The sequence below is a fragment of the Oncorhynchus clarkii genome, chromosome 2 (genome assembly GCF_045791955.1).
Source record: "Oncorhynchus clarkii lewisi isolate Uvic-CL-2024 chromosome 2, UVic_Ocla_1.0, whole genome shotgun sequence".
Taxonomy (NCBI): domain Eukaryota; kingdom Metazoa; phylum Chordata; class Actinopteri; order Salmoniformes; family Salmonidae; genus Oncorhynchus; species Oncorhynchus clarkii.
Genome location: NC_092148.1, coordinates 24,174,647 through 24,193,525, shown reverse-complemented (window position 1 = coordinate 24,193,525; position 18,879 = coordinate 24,174,647). Strand labels below are relative to the sequence as shown.

General features: G+C 44.1%; 9 non-coding genes across 9 annotated transcripts; all 9 read left to right on the top strand.

Annotated features, from left to right (window-relative positions):
- The first annotated feature begins 133 nt into the window (after window positions 1-133).
- On the top strand, window positions 134-215 carry trnas-aga (transfer RNA serine (anticodon AGA)). Its single transcript has one exon. It is a non-coding gene; the product is annotated as a tRNA-Ser (tRNA).
- Window positions 216-2,236: 2,021 nt separating this feature from the next.
- trnas-aga (transfer RNA serine (anticodon AGA)) lies at window positions 2,237-2,318 on the top strand. The gene has a single exon. It is a non-coding gene; the product is annotated as a tRNA-Ser (tRNA).
- Window positions 2,319-4,328: 2,010 nt separating this feature from the next.
- On the top strand, window positions 4,329-4,410 carry trnas-aga (transfer RNA serine (anticodon AGA)). The gene has a single exon. It is a non-coding gene; the product is annotated as a tRNA-Ser (tRNA).
- Window positions 4,411-6,431: 2,021 nt separating this feature from the next.
- Window positions 6,432-6,513, top strand: trnas-aga (transfer RNA serine (anticodon AGA)). Its single transcript has one exon. It is a non-coding gene; the product is annotated as a tRNA-Ser (tRNA).
- A 2,021-nt stretch (window positions 6,514-8,534) lies between these two features.
- Window positions 8,535-8,616, top strand: trnas-aga (transfer RNA serine (anticodon AGA)). The gene has a single exon. It is a non-coding gene; the product is annotated as a tRNA-Ser (tRNA).
- A 2,464-nt stretch (window positions 8,617-11,080) lies between these two features.
- On the top strand, window positions 11,081-11,162 carry trnas-aga (transfer RNA serine (anticodon AGA)). The gene has a single exon. It is a non-coding gene; the product is annotated as a tRNA-Ser (tRNA).
- Window positions 11,163-13,589: 2,427 nt separating this feature from the next.
- Window positions 13,590-13,671, top strand: trnas-aga (transfer RNA serine (anticodon AGA)). The gene has a single exon. It is a non-coding gene; the product is annotated as a tRNA-Ser (tRNA).
- Window positions 13,672-16,103: 2,432 nt separating this feature from the next.
- On the top strand, window positions 16,104-16,185 carry trnas-aga (transfer RNA serine (anticodon AGA)). Its single transcript has one exon. It is a non-coding gene; the product is annotated as a tRNA-Ser (tRNA).
- A 2,466-nt stretch (window positions 16,186-18,651) lies between these two features.
- On the top strand, window positions 18,652-18,733 carry trnas-aga (transfer RNA serine (anticodon AGA)). Its single transcript has one exon. It is a non-coding gene; the product is annotated as a tRNA-Ser (tRNA).
- The last annotated feature ends 146 nt before the right edge of the window (window positions 18,734-18,879 follow it).

The window sequence follows — 18,879 nt, the reverse complement described above, 5'->3', positions numbered from 1 at the left end:
GTTGTGATACAGCCTGGAAAAAATGGTTACCAACGTAATTTGAGTTTTGCTAAAACATAATATCAGTCAGTGTCTGATATATTTGTAATTTTATGTTGGCTATTACCGGTTTCTGTCTTCAATAGTATCAGCAGTTGTCGTGGCCGAGTGGTTAAGGCGATGGACTAGAAATCCATTGGGATCTTCCCGCGCAGGTTCGAATCCTGCCGACAACGTGATATTTTTCTCCTGTGATTGGTAATGCCCAGGTGTTTACATTGTATCATAGATAGCCAGTATCTGTATCACTACACATAAATCGCTAGCTACACGGTATCAATCTTTACCTACTTGAAATTAGGTTACGCCTGTCAATCAAGCACTCCTGTTCATGACAACAGTCAATAAGCAGCAGTACCCTGAAGCTATGGCGGACGATTTGGACGAATTGCTAGATGAGGTTGAAACAAAGTTCTGTCGCAATGTATATTTGACGCCACAACTTCAAGCTCCCTCAGATTTATCGACGGCTGGGAAATGTTTAACGCAAACTGGGAAAGAAAGAAAACACTGGTGCGTAGTAAAATGCAAGTGTCAACCGGCTAACGTTAACGATAGCTAACGTTAGTACGGGGGAATGGACTAACGTTAGCAAGCAAGGTTAGCAAACCAAGTTGTTGACCATGACTGACACAGTGGAAGCTTATGCAATGTAACTAACGACGATAGCTATGTAACGTTAGCTAATTAGTTGCAAACGCCAGCCTTCCTAAAATGCATTGTTATTTCATCAAGCATGTTAGCTAAATCACGTAGTTAGCTATGTAACGTTAGCTTGCTAAAACTGTTCCTCGCTTCACACCGTCAGCACCACTGACGATACACCCAGAAAAACGGACAGCGAAGATATAGATGCCCTTCTTGAGGACATACTTGACGATGATTTCGATTCCCTTGCGCTAAACGTGAGTAAATAACCTTAGCTACATCGCCTTGCAATGTTGAATGCAGTTTTTTGTTGTTGTTGCTAACAGCATCTACTGTCCAGTAGTAGTAGCTAGCTAAAGTTAGCTGTCTGGATATCACACGGATGTATTAGCTAGCTATAATGAGATAAATATGAGGCTATGTTTGATTGTTTTTAGCCTGTTTCCAATGGAAAGGTTGCTATCATTTTTGTCCTTCCGACTCCAATGCATTAGCTAACGTTACATTGCAAAAGGGCCGGCCCGTAGGTGGTGAAATGTAGGAAACAACATCTCCACCCCGCTGATCCTCAACACTGGGGCCCCACAAGGGTGCGTTCTCAGCCCTCTCCTGTACTCCCTGTTCACCCATGACTGCGTGGCCATGCACGCCTCCAACTCAATCATCAAGTTTGCAGACGACACTACAGTGGTAGGCTTGATTACCAGCAACGACGAGACGGCCTACAGGGAGGAGGTGAGGGCCCTCGGAGTGTGGTGTCAGGAAAATAACCTCACACTCAATGTCAACAAAACAAAGGAGATGATCGTGGACTTCAGGAAACAGCAGAGGGAGAAGCCCCCTATCCATATCGACGGGACAGTAGTGGAGAAGGTGGAAAGTTCCTCGGCGTACACATCACGGACAAACTGAAATGGTCCACCCACACAGACACACAGCGTGGTGAAGAAGGCGCAGCAGCGCCTTTTCAACCTCAGGAGGCTGAAGAAATTTGGCTTGTCACCAAAAACACTCACAAACTTTTACAACTGCACAATCGAGAGCATCCTGTCGGATAGTACAGATATTTCTGTACTAACAGTTTTCACCAATGTTCTCTTTATAATACTATGATAATGTTATATCAGTGTAGGCTGCTGAGGGGAGGACGGCTCATAATAATGTCTGGAATGGAGCAAATGGAATCAAACTATGTGTTTGATGCATTTGATACCATTCAACTGATTCCGCTTCCAGCCATTACTACGAGCTCCTCCTCCCAAATGTATTTTACCTTTATTTAACTACGCAAGTCAGTTAAGAACAAATTCTTATTTTCAGTGACGGCCTAGGAACAGTGGGTTAACTGTCAGTTCAGGGGCAGAACGACAGATTTGTACCTTGTCAGCTCGGGGATATGAACTTGCAACCTTCCGGTTACTAGTCCAACGCTTTAACCACTAGGAGGTGCCACCAATCTCCTGTGTTTTCTGTTTAAACAATAAGTAAGGATCAAGCCTTGGGCTATTATGTTGGCTATTACCGGTTTCTGTCTTCAATAGTATCAGCAGTTGTCGTGGCCGAGTGGTTAAGGCGATGGACTAGAAATCCATTGGGATCTTCCCGCGCAGGTTTGAATCCTGCCGACAACGTGATATTTTTCTCCTGTGATTGGTAATGCCCATGTATCATAGATAGCCAGTATCTGTATCACTACACATAAATCGCTAGCTACACGGTATCAATCTTTACCTACTTGAAATTAGGTTACGCCTGTCAATCAAGCACTCCTGTTCATGACAACAGTCAATAAGCAGCAGTACCCTGAAGCTATGGCGGACGATTTGGACGAATTGCTAGATGAGGTTGAAACAAAGTTCTGTCGCAATGTATATTTGACGCCACAACTTCAAGCTCCCTCAGATTTATCGACGGCTGGGAAATGTTTAACGCAAACTGGGAAAGAAAGAAAACACTGGTGCGTAGTAAAATGCAAGTGTCAACCGGCTAACGTTAACGATAGCTAACGTTAGTACGGGGGAATGGACTAACGTTAGCAAGCAAGGTTAGCAAACCAAGTTGTTGACCATGATTGACACAGTGGAAGCTTATGCAATGTAACTAACGACGATAGCTATGTAACGTTAGCTAATTAGTTGCAAACGCCAGCCTTCCTAAAATGCATTGTTATTTCATCAAGCATGTTAGCTAAATCACGTAGTTAGCTATGTAACGTTAGCTTGCTAAAACTGTTCCTCGCTTCACACCGTCAGCACCACTGACGATACACCCAGAAAAACGGACAGCGAAGATATAGATGCCCTTCTTGAGGACATACTTGACGATGATTTCGATTCCCTTGCGCTAAACGTGAGTAAATAACCTTAGCTACATCGCCTTGCAATGTTGAATGCAGTTTTTTGTTGTTGTTGCTAACAGCATCTACTGTCCAGTAGTAGTAGCTAGCTAAAGTTAGCTGTCTGGATATCACACGGATGTATTAGCTAGCTATAATGAGATAAATATGAGGCTATGTTTGATTGTTTTTAGCCTGTTTCCAATGGAAAGGTTGCTATCATTTTTGTCCTTCCGACTCCAATGCATTAGCTAACGTTACATTGCAAAAGGGCCGGCCCGTAGGTGGTGAAATGTAGGAAACAACATCTCCACCCCGCTGATCCTCAACACTGGGGCCCCACAAGGGTGCGTTCTCAGCCCTCTCCTGTACTCCCTGTTCACCCATGACTGCGTGGCCATGCACGCCTCCAACTCAATCATCAAGTTTGCAGACGACACTACAGTGGTAGGCTTGATTACCAGCAACGACGAGACGGCCTACAGGGAGGAGGTGAGGGCCCTCGGAGTGTGGTGTCAGGAAAATAACCTCACACTCAATGTCAACAAAACAAAGGAGATGATCGTGGACTTCAGGAAACAGCAGAGGGAGAAGCCCCCTATCCATATCGACGGGACAGTAGTGGAGAAGGTGGAAAGTTCCTCGGCGTACACATCACGGACAAACTGAAATGGTCCACCCACACAGACACACAGCGTGGTGAAGAAGGCGCAGCAGCGCCTTTTCAACCTCAGGAGGCTGAAGAAATTTGGCTTGTCACCAAAAACACTCACAAACTTTTACAACTGCACAATCGAGAGCATCCTGTCGGATAGTACAGATATTTCTGTACTAACAGTTTTCACCAATGTTCTCTTTATAATACTATGATAATGTTATATCAGTGTAGGCTGCTGAGGGGAGGACGGCTCATAATAATGTCTGGAATGGAGCAAATGGAATCAAACTATGTGTTTGATGCATTTGATACCATTCAACTGATTCCGCTTCCAGCCATTACTACGAGCTCCTCCTCCCAAATGTATTTTACCTTTATTTAACTACGCAAGTCAGTTAAGAACAAATTCTTATTTTCAGTGACGGCCTAGGAACAGTGGGTTAACTGTCAGTTCAGGGGCAGAACGACAGATTTGTACCTTGTCAGCTCGGGGATATGAACTTGCAACCTTCCGGTTACTAGTCCAACGCTTTAACCACTAGGAGGTGCCACCAATCTCCTGTGTTTTCTGTTTAAACAATAAGTAAGGATCAAGCCTTGGGCTATTATGTTGGCTATTACCGGTTTCTGTCTTCAATAGTATCAGCAGTTGTCGTGGCCGAGTGGTTAAGGCGATGGACTAGAAATCCATTGGGATCTTCCCGCGCAGGTTCGAATCCTGCCGACAACGTGATATTTTTCTCCTGTGATTGGTAATGCCCAGGTGTTTACATTGTATCATAGATAGCCAGTATCTGTATCACTACACATAAATCGCTAGCTACACGGTATCAATCTTTACCTACTTGAAATTAGGTTACGCCTGTCAATCAAGCACTCCTGTTCATGACAACAGTCAATAAGCAGCAGTACCCTGAAGCTATGGCGGACGATTTGGACGAATTGCTAGATGAGGTTGAAACAAAGTTCTGTCGCAATGTATATTTGACGCCACAACTTCAAGCTCCCTCAGATTTATCGACGGCTGGGAAATGTTTAACGCAAACTGGGAAAGAAAGAAAACACTGGTGCGTAGTAAAATGCAAGTGTCAACCGGCTAACGTTAACGATAGCTAACGTTAGTACGGGGGAATGGACTAACGTTAGCAAGCAAGGTTAGCAAACCAAGTTGTTGACCATGATTGACACAGTGGAAGCTTATGCAATGTAACTAACGACGATAGCTATGTAACGTTAGCTAATTAGTTGCAAACGCCAGCCTTCCTAAAATGCATTGTTATTTCATCAAGCATGTTAGCTAAATCACGTAGTTAGCTATGTAACGTTAGCTTGCTAAAACTGTTCCTCGCTTCACACCGTCAGCACCACTGACGATACACCCAGAAAAACGGACAGCGAAGATATAGATGCCCTTCTTGAGGACATACTTGACGATGATTTCGATTCCCTTGCGCTAAACGTGAGTAAATAACCTTAGCTACATCGCCTTGCAATGTTGAATGCAGTTTTTTGTTGTTGTTGCTAACAGCATCTACTGTCCAGTAGTAGTAGCTAGCTAAAGTTAGCTGTCTGGATATCACACGGATGTATTAGCTAGCTATAATGAGATAAATATGAGGCTATGTTTGATTGTTTTTAGCCTGTTTCCAATGGAAAGGTTGCTATCATTTTTGTCCTTCCGACTCCAATGCATTAGCTAACGTTACATTGCAAAAGGGCCGGCCCGTAGGTGGTGAAATGTAGGAAACAACATCTCCACCCCGCTGATCCTCAACACTGGGGCCCCACAAGGGTGCGTTCTCAGCCCTCTCCTGTACTCCCTGTTCACCCATGACTGCGTGGCCATGCACGCCTCCAACTCAATCATCAAGTTTGCAGACGACACTACAGTGGTAGGCTTGATTACCAGCAACGACGAGACGGCCTACAGGGAGGAGGTGAGGGCCCTCGGAGTGTGGTGTCAGGAAAATAACCTCACACTCAATGTCAACAAAACAAAGGAGATGATCGTGGACTTCAGGAAACAGCAGAGGGAGAAGCCCCCTATCCATATCGACGGGACAGTAGTGGAGAAGGTGGAAAGTTCCTCGGCGTACACATCACGGACAAACTGAAATGGTCCACCCACACAGACACACAGCGTGGTGAAGAAGGCGCAGCAGCGCCTTTTCAACCTCAGGAGGCTGAAGAAATTTGGCTTGTCACCAAAAACACTCACAAACTTTTACAACTGCACAATCGAGAGCATCCTGTCGGATAGTACAGATATTTCTGTACTAACAGTTTTCACCAATGTTCTCTTTATAATACTATGATAATGTTATATCACTGTAGGCTGCTGAGGGGAGGACGGCTCATAATAATGTCTGGAATGGAGCAAATGGAATCAAACTATGTGTTTGATGCATTTGATACCATTCAACTGATTCCGCTTCCAGCCATTACTACGAGCTCCTCCTCCCAAATGTATTTTACCTTTATTTAACTACACAAGTCAGTTAAGAACAAATTCTTATTTTCAGTGACGGCCTAGGAACAGTGGGTTAACTGTCAGTTCAGGGGCAGAACGACAGATTTGTACCTTGTCAGCTCGGGGATATGAACTTGCAACCTTCCGGTTACTAGTCCAACGCTTTAACCACTAGGAGGTGCCACCAATCTCCTGTGTTTTCTGTTTAAACAATAAGTAAGGATCAAGCCTTGGGCTATTATGTTGGCTATTACCGGTTTCTGTCTTCAATAGTATCAGCAGTTGTCGTGGCCGAGTGGTTAAGGCGATGGACTAGAAATCCATTGGGATCTTCCCGCGCAGGTTCGAATCCTGCCGACAACGTGATATTTTTCTCCTGTGATTGGTAATGCCCAGGTGTTTACATTGTATCATAGATAGCCAGTATCTGTATCACTACACATAAATCGCTAGCTACACGGTATCAATCTTTACCTACTTGAAATTAGGTTACGCCTGTCAATCAAGCACTCCTGTTCATGACAACAGTCAATAAGCAGCAGTACCCTGAAGCTATGGCGGACGATTTGGACGAATTGCTAGATGAGGTTGAAACAAAGTTCTGTCGCAATGTATATTTGACGCCACAACTTCAAGCTCCCTCAGATTTATCGACGGCTGGGAAATGTTTAACGCAAACTGGGAAAGAAAGAAAACACTGGTGCGTAGTAAAATGCAAGTGTCAACCGGCTAACGTTAACGATAGCTAACGTTAGTACGGGGGAATGGACTAACGTTAGCAAGCAAGGTTAGCAAACCAAGTTGTTGACCATGATTGACACAGTGGAAGCTTATGCAATGTAACTAACGACGATAGCTATGTAACGTTAGCTAATTAGTTGCAAACGCCAGCCTTCCTAAAATGCATTGTTATTTCATCAAGCATGTTAGCTAAATCACGTAGTTAGCTATGTAACGTTAGCTTGCTAAAACTGTTCCTCGCTTCACACCGTCAGCACCACTGACGATACACCCAGAAAAACGGACAGCGAAGATATAGATGCCCTTCTTGAGGACATACTTGACGATGATTTCGATTCCCTTGCGCTAAACGTGAGTAAATAACCTTAGCTACATCGCCTTGCAATGTTGAATGCAGTTTTTTGTTGTTGTTGCTAACAGCATCTACTGTCCAGTAGTAGTAGCTAGCTAAAGTTAGCTGTCTGGATATCACACGGATGTATTAGCTAGCTATAATGAGATAAATATGAGGCTATGTTTGATTGTTTTTAGCCTGTTTCCAATGGAAAGGTTGCTATCATTTTTGTCCTTCCGACTCCAATGCATTAGCTAACGTTACATTGCAAAAGGGCCGGCCCGTAGGTGGTGAAATGTAGGAAACAACATCTCCACCCCGCTGATCCTCAACACTGGGGCCCCACAAGGGTGCGTTCTCAGCCCTCTCCTGTACTCCCTGTTCACCCATGACTGCGTGGCCATGCACGCCTCCAACTCAATCATCAAGTTTGCAGACGACACTACAGTGGTAGGCTTGATTACCAGCAACGACGAGACGGCCTACAGGGAGGAGGTGAGGGCCCTCGGAGTGTGGTGTCAGGAAAATAACCTCACACTCAATGTCAACAAAACAAAGGAGATGATCGTGGACTTCAGGAAACAGCAGAGGGAGAAGCCCCCTATCCATATCGACGGGACAGTAGTGGAGAAGGTGGAAAGTTCCTCGGCGTACACATCACGGACAAACTGAAATGGTCCACCCACACAGACACACAGCGTGGTGAAGAAGGCGCAGCAGCGCCTTTTCAACCTCAGGAGGCTGAAGAAATTTGGCTTGTCACCAAAAACACTCACAAACTTTTACAACTGCACAATCGAGAGCATCCTGTCGGATAGTACAGATATTTCTGTACTAACAGTTTTCACCAATGTTCTCTTTATAATACTATGATAATGTTATATCACTGTAGGCTGCTGAGGGGAGGACGGCTCATAATAATGTCTGGAATGGAGCAAATGGAATCAAACTATGTGTTTGATGCATTTGATACCATTCAACTGATTCCGCTTCCAGCCATTACTACGAGCTCCTCCTCCCAAATGTATTTTACCTTTATTTAACTACACAAGTCAGTTAAGAACAAATTCTTATTTTCAGTGACGGCCTAGGAACAGTGGGTTAACTGTCAGTTCAGGGGCAGAACGACAGATTTGTACCTTGTCAGCTCGGGGATATGAACTTGCAACCTTCCGGTTACTAGTCCAACGCTTTAACCACTAGGAGGTGCCACCAATCTCCTGTGTTTTCTGTTTAAACAATAAGTAAGGATCAAGCCTTGGGCTATTATGTTGGCTATTACCGGTTTCTGTCTTCAATAGTATCAGCAGTTGTCGTGGCCGAGTGGTTAAGGCGATGGACTAGAAATCCATTGGGATCTTCCCGCGCAGGTTCGAATCCTGCCGACAACGTGATATTTTTCTCCTGTGATTGGTAATGCCCAGGTGTTTACATTGTATCATAGATAGCCAGTATCTGTATCACTACACATAAATCGCTAGCTACACGGTATCAATCTTTACCTACTTGAAATTAGGTTACGCCTGTCAATCAAGCACTCCTGTTCATGACAACAGTCAATAAGCAGCAGTACCCTGAAGCTATGGCGGACGATTTGGACGAATTGCTAGATGAGGTTGAAACAAAGTTCTGTCGCAATGTATATTTGACGCCACAACTTCAAGCTCCCTCAGATTTATCGACGGCTGGGAAATGTTTAACGCAAACTGGGAAAGAAAGAAAACACTGGTGCGTAGTAAAATGCAAGTGTCAACCGGCTAACGTTAACGATAGCTAACGTTAGTACGGGGGAATGGACTAACGTTAGCAAGCAAGGTTAGCAAACCAAGTTGTTGACCATGATTGACACAGTGGAAGCTTATGCAATGTAACTAACGACGATAGCTATGTAACGTTAGCTAATTAGTTGCAAACGCCAGCCTTCCTAAAATGCATTGTTATTTCATCAAGCATGTTAGCTAAATCACGTAGTTAGCTATGTAACGTTAGCTTGCTAAAACTGTTCCTCGCTTCACACCGTCAGCACCACTGACGATACACCCAGAAAAACGGACAGCGAAGATATAGATGCCCTTCTTGAGGACATACTTGACGATGATTTCGATTCCCTTGCGCTAAACGTGAGTAAATAACCTTAGCTACATCGCCTTGCAATGTTGAATGCAGTTTTTTGTTGTTGTTGCTAACAGCATCTACTGTCCAGTAGTAGTAGCTAGCTAAAGTTAGCTGTCTGGATATCACACGGATGTATTAGCTAGCTATAATGAGATAAATATGAGGCTATGTTTGATTGTTTTTAGCCTGTTTCCAATGGAAAGGTTGCTATCATTTTTGTCCTTCCGACTCCAATGCATTAGCTAACGTTACATTGCAAAAGGGCCGGCCCGTAGGTGGTGAAATGTAGGAAACAACATCTCCACCCCGCTGATCCTCAACACTGGGGCCCCACAAGGGTGCGTTCTCAGCCCTCTCCTGTACTCCCTGTTCACCCATGACTGCGTGGCCATGCACGCCTCCAACTCAATCATCAAGTTTGCAGACGACACTACAGTGGTAGGCTTGATTACCAGCAACGACGAGACGGCCTACAGGGAGGAGGTGAGGGCCCTCGGAGTGTGGTGTCAGGAAAATAACCTCACACTCAATGTCAACAAAACAAAGGAGATGATCGTGGACTTCAGGAAACAGCAGAGGGAGAAGCCCCCTATCCATATCGACGGGACAGTAGTGGAGAAGGTGGAAAGTTCCTCGGCGTACACATCACGGACAAACTGAAATGGTCCACCCACACAGACACACAGCGTGGTGAAGAAGGCGCAGCAGCGCCTTTTCAACCTCAGGAGGCTGAAGAAATTTGGCTTGTCACCAAAAACACTCACAAACTTTTACAACTGCACAATCGAGAGCATCCTGTCGGATAGTACAGATATTTCTGTACTAACAGTTTTCACCAATGTTCTCTTTATAATACTATGATAATGTTATATCAGTGTAGGCTGCTGAGGGGAGGACGGCTCATAATAATGTCTGGAATGGAGCAAATGGAATCAAACTATGTGTTTGATGCATTTGATACCATTCAACTGATTCCGCTTCCAGCCATTACTACGAGCTCCTCCTCCCAAATGTATTTTACCTTTATTTAACTACGCAAGTCAGTTAAGAACAAATTCTTATTTTCAGTGACGGCCTAGGAACAGTGGGTTAACTGTCAGTTCAGGGGCAGAACGACAGATTTGTACCTTGTCAGCTCGGGGATATGAACTTGCAACCTTCCGGTTACTAGTCCAACGCTTTAACCACTAGGAGGTGCCACCAATCTCCTGTGTTTTCTGTTTAAACAATAAGTAAGGATCGAGCCTTGGGGTACTCCCTTGGTGACAGGCAGTGGCTGAGACAAAAAAAAACAGATTGCATACCAGCGAGAATACTATAGACATCAAGAAAGCCAGTCAATTGATTATTGACAAGTTTTCCAACACTTTTGATAAACGGGGAAAAATAGAAATAGGCCTATAACAGTTAGGATCAGCTTGATCTCCCCCTTTGGCGATATACCACAATCCCCCGAGGTGCCTTATTGCTATTTTATATTTTTTATTATTTAACTAGGCAAATCAGTTAAGAACAAATTCTTATTTTCAATGAAGGCCTACACCTGCCAAACCCGGATGACGCAGGGCCAATTTTGCGCTGCCCTCTGGGCCTATCAATCACTGCCGGTTGTGATACAGCCTGGAAAAAATGGTTACCAACGTAATTTGAGTTTTGCTAAAACATAATATCAGTCAGTGTCTGATATATTTGTATTTTTGTGTTGGCTATTGCCGGTTTCTGTCTTCAATAGTATCAGCAGTTGTCGTGGCCGAGTGGTTAAGGCGATGGACTAGAAATCCATTGGGATCTTCCCGCGCAGGTTCGAATCCTGCCGACAACGTGATATTTTTCTACTGTGATTGGTAATGCCCAGGCGTTTACATTGTATCATAGATAGCCAGTATCTGTATCACTACACTTGAAATTAGGTTACGCCTGTCAATCAAGCACTCCTGTTCATGACAACAGTCAATAAGCAGCAGTACCCTGAAGCTATGGCGGACGATTTGGACGAATTGCTAGATGAGGTTGAAACAAAGTTCTGTCGCAATGTATATTTGACGCCACAACTTCAAGCTCCCTCAGATTTATCGACGGCTGGGAAATGTTTAACGCAAACTGGGAAAGAAAGAAAACACTGGTGCGTAGTAAAATGCAAGTGTCAACCGGCTAACGTTAACGATAGCTAACGTTAGTACGGGGGAATGGACTAACGTTAGCAAGCAAGGTTAGCAAACCAAGTTGTTGACCATGACTGACACAGTGGAAGCTTATGCAATGTAACTAACGACGATAGCTATGTAACGTTAGCTAATTAGTTGCAAACGCCAGCCTTCCTAAAATGCATTGTTATTTCATCAAGCATGTTAGCTAAATCACGTAGTTAGCTATGTAACGTTAGCTTGCTAAAACTGTTCCTCGCTTCACACCGTCAGCACCACTGACGATACACCCAGAAAAACGGACAGCGAAGATATAGATGCCCTTCTTGAGGACATACTTGACGATGATTTCGATTCCCTTGCGCTAAACGTGAGTAAATAACCTTAGCTACATCGCCTTGCAATGTTGAATGCAGTTTTTTGTTGTTGTTGCTAACAGCATCTACTGTCCAGTAGTAGTAGCTAGCTAAAGTTAGCTGTCTGGATATCACACGGATGTATTAGCTAGCTATAATGAGATAAATATGAGGCTATGTTTGATTGTTTTTAGCCTGTTTCCAATGGAAAGGTTGCTATCATTTTTGTCCTTCCGACTCCAATGCATTAGCTAACGTTACATTGCAAAAGGGCCGGCCCGTAGGTGGTGAAATGTAGGAAACAACATCTCCACCCCGCTGATCCTCAACACTGGGGCCCCACAAGGGTGCGTTCTCAGCCCTCTCCTGTACTCCCTGTTCACCCATGACTGCGTGGCCATGCACGCCTCCAACTCAATCATCAAGTTTGCAGACGACACTACAGTGGTAGGCTTGATTACCAGCAACGACGAGACGGCCTACAGGGAGGAGGTGAGGGCCCTCGGAGTGTGGTGTCAGGAAAATAACCTCACACTCAATGTCAACAAAACAAAGGAGATGATCGTGGACTTCAGGAAACAGCAGAGGGAGAAGCCCCCTATCCATATCGACGGGACAGTAGTGGAGAAGGTGGAAAGTTCCTCGGCGTACACATCACGGACAAACTGAAATGGTCCACCCACACAGACACACAGCGTGGTGAAGAAGGCGCAGCAGCGCCTTTTCAACCTCAGGAGGCTGAAGAAATTTGGCTTGTCACCAAAAACACTCACAAACTTTTACAACTGCACAATCGAGAGCATCCTGTCGGATAGTACAGATATTTCTGTACTAACAGTTTTCACCAATGTTCTCTTTATAATACTATGATAATGTTATATCAGTGTAGGCTGCTGAGGGGAGGACGGCTCATAATAATGTCTGGAATGGAGCAAATGGAATCAAACTATGTGTTTGATGCATTTGATACCATTCAACTGATTCCGCTTCCAGCCATTACTACGAGCTCCTCCTCCCAAATGTATTTTACCTTTATTTAACTACGCAAGTCAGTTAAGAACAAATTCTTATTTTCAGTGACGGCCTAGGAACAGTGGGTTAACTGTCAGTTCAGGGGCAGAACGACAGATTTGTACCTTGTCAGCTCGGGGATATGAACTTGCAACCTTCCGGTTACTAGTCCAACGCTTTAACCACTAGGAGGTGCCACCAATCTCCTGTGTTTTCTGTTTAAACAATAAGTAAGGATCGAGCCTTGGGGTACTCCCTTGGTGACAGGCAGTGGCTGAGACAAAAAAAAACAGATTGCATACCAGCGAGAATACTATAGACATCAAGAAAGCCAGTCAATTGATTATTGACAAGTTTTCCAACACTTTTGATAAACGGGGAAAAATAGAAATAGGCCTATAACAGTTAGGATCAGCTTGATCTCCCCCTTTGGCGATATACCACAATCCCCCGAGGTGCCTTATTGCTATTTTATATTTTTTATTATTTAACTAGGCAAATCAGTTAAGAACAAATTCTTATTTTCAATGAAGGCCTACACCTGCCAAACCCGGATGACGCAGGGCCAATTTTGCGCTGCCCTCTGGGCCTATCAATCACTGCCGGTTGTGATACAGCCTGGAAAAAATGGTTACCAACGTAATTTGAGTTTTGCTAAAACATAATATCAGTCAGTGTCTGATATATTTGTATTTTTGTGTTGGCTATTGCCGGTTTCTGTCTTCAATAGTATCAGCAGTTGTCGTGGCCGAGTGGTTAAGGCGATGGACTAGAAATCCATTGGGATCTTCCCGCGCAGGTTCGAATCCTGCCGACAACGTGATATTTTTCTACTGTGATTGGTAATGCCCAGGCGTTTACATTGTATCATAGATAGCCAGTAGTATCTGTATCACTACACTTGAAATTAGGTTACGCCTGTCAATCAAGCACTCCTGTTCATGACAACAGTCAATAAGCAGCAGTACCCTGAAGCTATGGCGGACGATTTGGACGAATTGCTAGATGAGGTTGAAACAAAGTTCTGTCGCAATGTATATTTGACGCCACAACTTCAAGCTCCCTCAGATTTATCGACGGCTGGGAAATGTTTAACGCAAACTGGGAAAGAAAGAAAACACTGGTGCGTAGTAAAATGCAAGTGTCAACCGGCTAACGTTAACGATAGCTAACGTTAGTACGGGGGAATGGACTAACGTTAGCAAGCAAGGTTAGCAAACCAAGTTGTTGACCATGACTGACACAGTGGAAGCTTATGCAATGTAACTAACGACGATAGCTATGTAACGTTAGCTAATTAGTTGCAAACGCCAGCCTTCCTAAAATGCATTGTTATTTCATCAAGCATGTTAGCTAAATCACGTAGTTAGCTATGTAACGTTAGCTTGCTAAAACTGTTCCTCGCTTCACACCGTCAGCACCACTGACGATACACCCAGAAAAACGGACAGCGAAGATATAGATGCCCTTCTTGAGGACATACTTGACGATGATTTCGATTCCCTTGCGCTAAACGTGAGTAAATAACCTTAGCTACATCGCCTTGCAATGTTGAATGCAGTTTTTTGTTGTTGTTGCTAACAGCATCTACTGTCCAGTAGTAGTAGCTAGCTAAAGTTAGCTGTCTGGATATCACACGGATGTATTAGCTAGCTATAATGAGATAAATATGAGGCTATGTTTGATTGTTTTTAGCCTGTTTCCAATGGAAAGGTTGCTATCATTTTTGTCCTTCCGACTCCAATGCATTAGCTAACGTTACATTGCAAAAGGGCCGGCCCGTAGGTGGTGAAATGTAGGAAACAACATCTCCACCCCGCTGATCCTCAACACTGGGGCCCCACAAGGGTGCGTTCTCAGCCCTCTCCTGTACTCCCTGTTCACCCATGACTGCGTGGCCATGCACGCCTCCAACTCAATCATCAAGTTTGCAGACGACACTACAGTGGTAGGCTTGATTACCAGCAACGACGAGACGGCCTACAGGGAGGAGGTGAGGGCCCTCGGAGTGTGGTGTCAGGAAAATAACCTCACACTCAATGTCAACAAAACAAAGGAGATGATCGTGGACTTCAGGAAACAGCAGAGGGAGAAGCCCCCTATCCATATCGACGGGACAGTAGTGGAGAAGGTGGAAAGTTCCTCGGCGTACACATCACGGACAAACTGAAATGGTCCACCCACACAGACACACAGCGTGGTGAAGAAGGCGCAGCAGCGCCTTTTCAACCTCAGGAGGCTGAAGAAATTTGGCTTGTCACCAAAAACACTCACAAACTTTTACAACTGCACAATCGAGAGCATCCTGTCGGATAGTACAGATATTTCTGTACTAACAGTTTTCACCAATGTTCTCTTTATAATACTATGATAATGTTATATCAGTGTAGGCTGCTGAGGGGAGGACGGCTCATAATAATGTCTGGAATGGAGCAAATGGAATCAAACTATGTGTTTGATGCATTTGATACCATTCAACTGATTCCGCTTCCAGCCATTACTACGAGCTCCTCCTCCCAAATGTATTTTACCTTTATTTAACTACGCAAGTCAGTTAAGAACAAATTCTTATTTTCAGTGACGGCCTAGGAACAGTGGGTTAACTGTCAGTTCAGGGGCAGAACGACAGATTTGTACCTTGTCAGCTCGGGGATTTGAACTTGCAACCTTCCGGTTACTAGTCCAACGCTTTAACCACTAGGAGGTGCCACCAATCTCCTGTGTTTTCTGTTTAAACAATAAGTAAGGATGGAGCCTTGGGGTACTCCCTTGGTGACAGGCAGTGGCTGAGACAAAAAAAAAAACAGATTGCATACCAGAGAGAATACTATAGACATCAAGAAAGCCAGTCAATTGATTATTGACAAGTTTTCCAACACTTTTGATAAACGGGGAAAAATAGAAATAGGCCTATAACAGTTAGGATCAGCTTGATCTCCCCCTTTGGCGATATACCACAATCCCCCGAGGTGCCTTATTGCTATTTTTTATTTTTTATTATTTAACTAGGCAAATCAGTTAAGAACAAATTCTTATTTTCAATGAAGGCCTACACCTGCCAAACCCGGATGACGCAGGGCCAATTGTGCGCTGCCCTCTGGGCCTATCAATCACTGCCGGTTGTGATACAGCCTGGAAAAAATGGTTACCAACGTAATTTGAGTTTTGCTAAAACATAATATCAGTCAGTGTCTGATATATTTGTAATTTTATGTTGGCTATTACCGGTTTCTGTCTTCAATAGTATCAGCAGTTGTCGTGGCCGAGTGGTTAAGGCGATGGACTAGAAATCCATTGGGATCTTCCCGCGCAGGTTCGAATCCTGCCGACAACGTGATATTTTTCTCCTGTGATTGGTAATGCCCAGGTGTTTACATTGTATCATAGATAGCCAGTATCTGTATCACTACACATAAATCGCTAGCTACACGGTATCAATCTTTACCTACTTGAAATTAGGTTACGCCTGTCAATCAAGCACTCCTGTTCATGACAACAGTCAATAAGCAGCAGTACCCTGAAGCTATGGCGGACGATTTGGACGAATTGCTAGATGAGGTTGAAACAAAGTTCTGTCGCAATGTATATTTGACGCCACAACTTCAAGCTCCCTCAGATTTATCGACGGCTGGGAAATGTTTAACGCAAACTGGGAAAGAAAGAAAACACTGGTGCGTAGTAAAATGCAAGTGTCAACCGGCTAACGTTAACGATAGCTAACGTTAGTACGGGGGAATGGACTAACGTTAGCAAGCAAGGTTAGCAAACCAAGTTGTTGACCATGACTGACACAGTGGAAGCTTATGCAATGTAACTAACGACGATAGCTATGTAACGTTAGCTAATTAGTTGCAAACGCCAGCCTTCCTAAAATGCATTGTTATTTCATCAAGCATGTTAGCTAAATCACGTAGTTAGCTATGTAACGTTAGCTTGCTAAAACTGTTCCTCGCTTCACACCGTCAGCACCACTGACGATACACCCAGAAAAACGGACAGCGAAGATATAGATGCCCTTCTTGAGGACATACTTGACGATGATTTCGATTCCCTTGCGCTAAACGTGAGTAAATAACCTTAGCTACATCGCCTTGCAATGTTGAATGCAGTTTTTTGTTGTTGTTGCTAACAGCATCTACTGTCCAGTAGTAGTAGCTAGCTAAAGTTAGCTGTCTGGATATCACACGGATGTATTAGCTAGCTATAATGAGATAAATATGAGGCTATGTTTGATTGTTTTTAGCCTGTTTCCAATGGAAAGGTTGCTATCATTTTTGTCCTTCCGACTCCAATGCATTAGCTAACGTTACATTGCAAAAGGGCCGGCCCGTAGGTGGTGAAATGTAGGAAACAACATCTCCACCCCGCTGATCCTCAACACTGGGGCCCCACAAGGGTGCGTTCTCAGCCCTCTCCTGTACTCCCTGTTCACCCATGACTGCGTGGCCATGCACGCCTCCAACTCAATCATCAAGTTTGCAGACGACACTACAGTGGTAGGCTTGATTACCAGCAACGACGAGACGGCCTACAGGGAGGAGGTGAGGGCCCTCGGAGTGTGGTGTCAGGAAAATAACCTCACACTCAATGTCAACAAAACAAAGGAGATGATCGTGGACTTCAGGAAACAGCAGAGGGAGAAGCCCCCTATCCATATCGACGGGACAGTAGTGGAGAAGGTGGAAAGTTCCTCGGCGTACACATCACGGACAAACTGAAATGGTCCACCCACACAGACACACAGCGTGGTGAAGAAGGCGCAGCAGCGCCTTTTCAACCTCAGGAGGCTGAAGAAATTTGGCTTGTCACCAAAAACACTCACAAACTTTTACAACTGCACAATCGAGAGCATCCTGTCGGATAGTACAGATATTTCTGTACTAACAGTTTTCACCAATGTTCTCTTTATAATACTATGATAATGTTATATCAGTGTAGGCTGCTGAGGGGAGGACGGCTCATAATAATGTCTGGAATGGAGCAAATGGAATCAAACTATGTGTTTGATGCATTTGATACCATTCAACTGATTCCGCTTCCAGCCATTACTACGAGCTCCTCCTCCCAAATGTATTTTACCTTTATTTAACTACGCAAGTCAGTTAAGAACAAATTCTTATTTTCAGTGACGGCCTAGGAACAGTGGGTTAACTGTCAGTTCAGGGGCAGAACGACAGATTTGTACCTTGTCAGCTCGGGGATTTGAACTTGCAACCTTCCGGTTACTAGTCCAACGCTTTAACCACTAGGAGGTGCCACCAATCTCCTGTGTTTTCTGTTTAAACAATAAGTAAGGATGGAGCCTTGGGGTACTCCCTTGGTGACAGGCAGTGGCTGAGACAAAAAAAAAAACAGATTGCATACCAGAGAGAATACTATAGACATCAAGAAAGCCAGTCAATTGATTATTGACAAGTTTTCCAACACTTTTGATAAACGGGGAAAAATAGAAATAGGCCTATAACAGTTAGGATCAGCTTGATCTCCCCCTTTGGCGATATACCACAATCCCCCGAGGTGCCTTATTGCTATTTTTTATTTTTTATTATTTAACTAGGCAAATCAGTTAAGAACAAATTCTTATTTTCAATGAAGGCCTACACCTGCCAAACCCGGATGACGCAGGGCCAATTGTGCGCTGCCCTCTGGGCCTATCAATCACTGCCGGTTGTGATACAGCCTGGAAAAAATGGTTACCAACGTAATTTGAGTTTTGCTAAAACATAATATCAGTCAGTGTCTGATATATTTGTAATTTTATGTTGGCTATTACCGGTTTCTGTCTTCAATAGTATCAGCAGTTGTCGTGGCCGAGTGGTTAAGGCGATGGACTAGAAATCCATTGGGATCTTCCCGCGCAGGTTCGAATCCTGCCGACAACGTGATATTTTTCTCCTGTGATTGGTAATGCCCAGGTGTTTTAGCTAATTAGTTGCAAACGCCAGCCTTCCTAAAATGCATTGTTATTTCATCAAGCATGTTAGCTAAATCACGTAGTTAGCTATGTAACGTTAGCTTGCTAAAACTG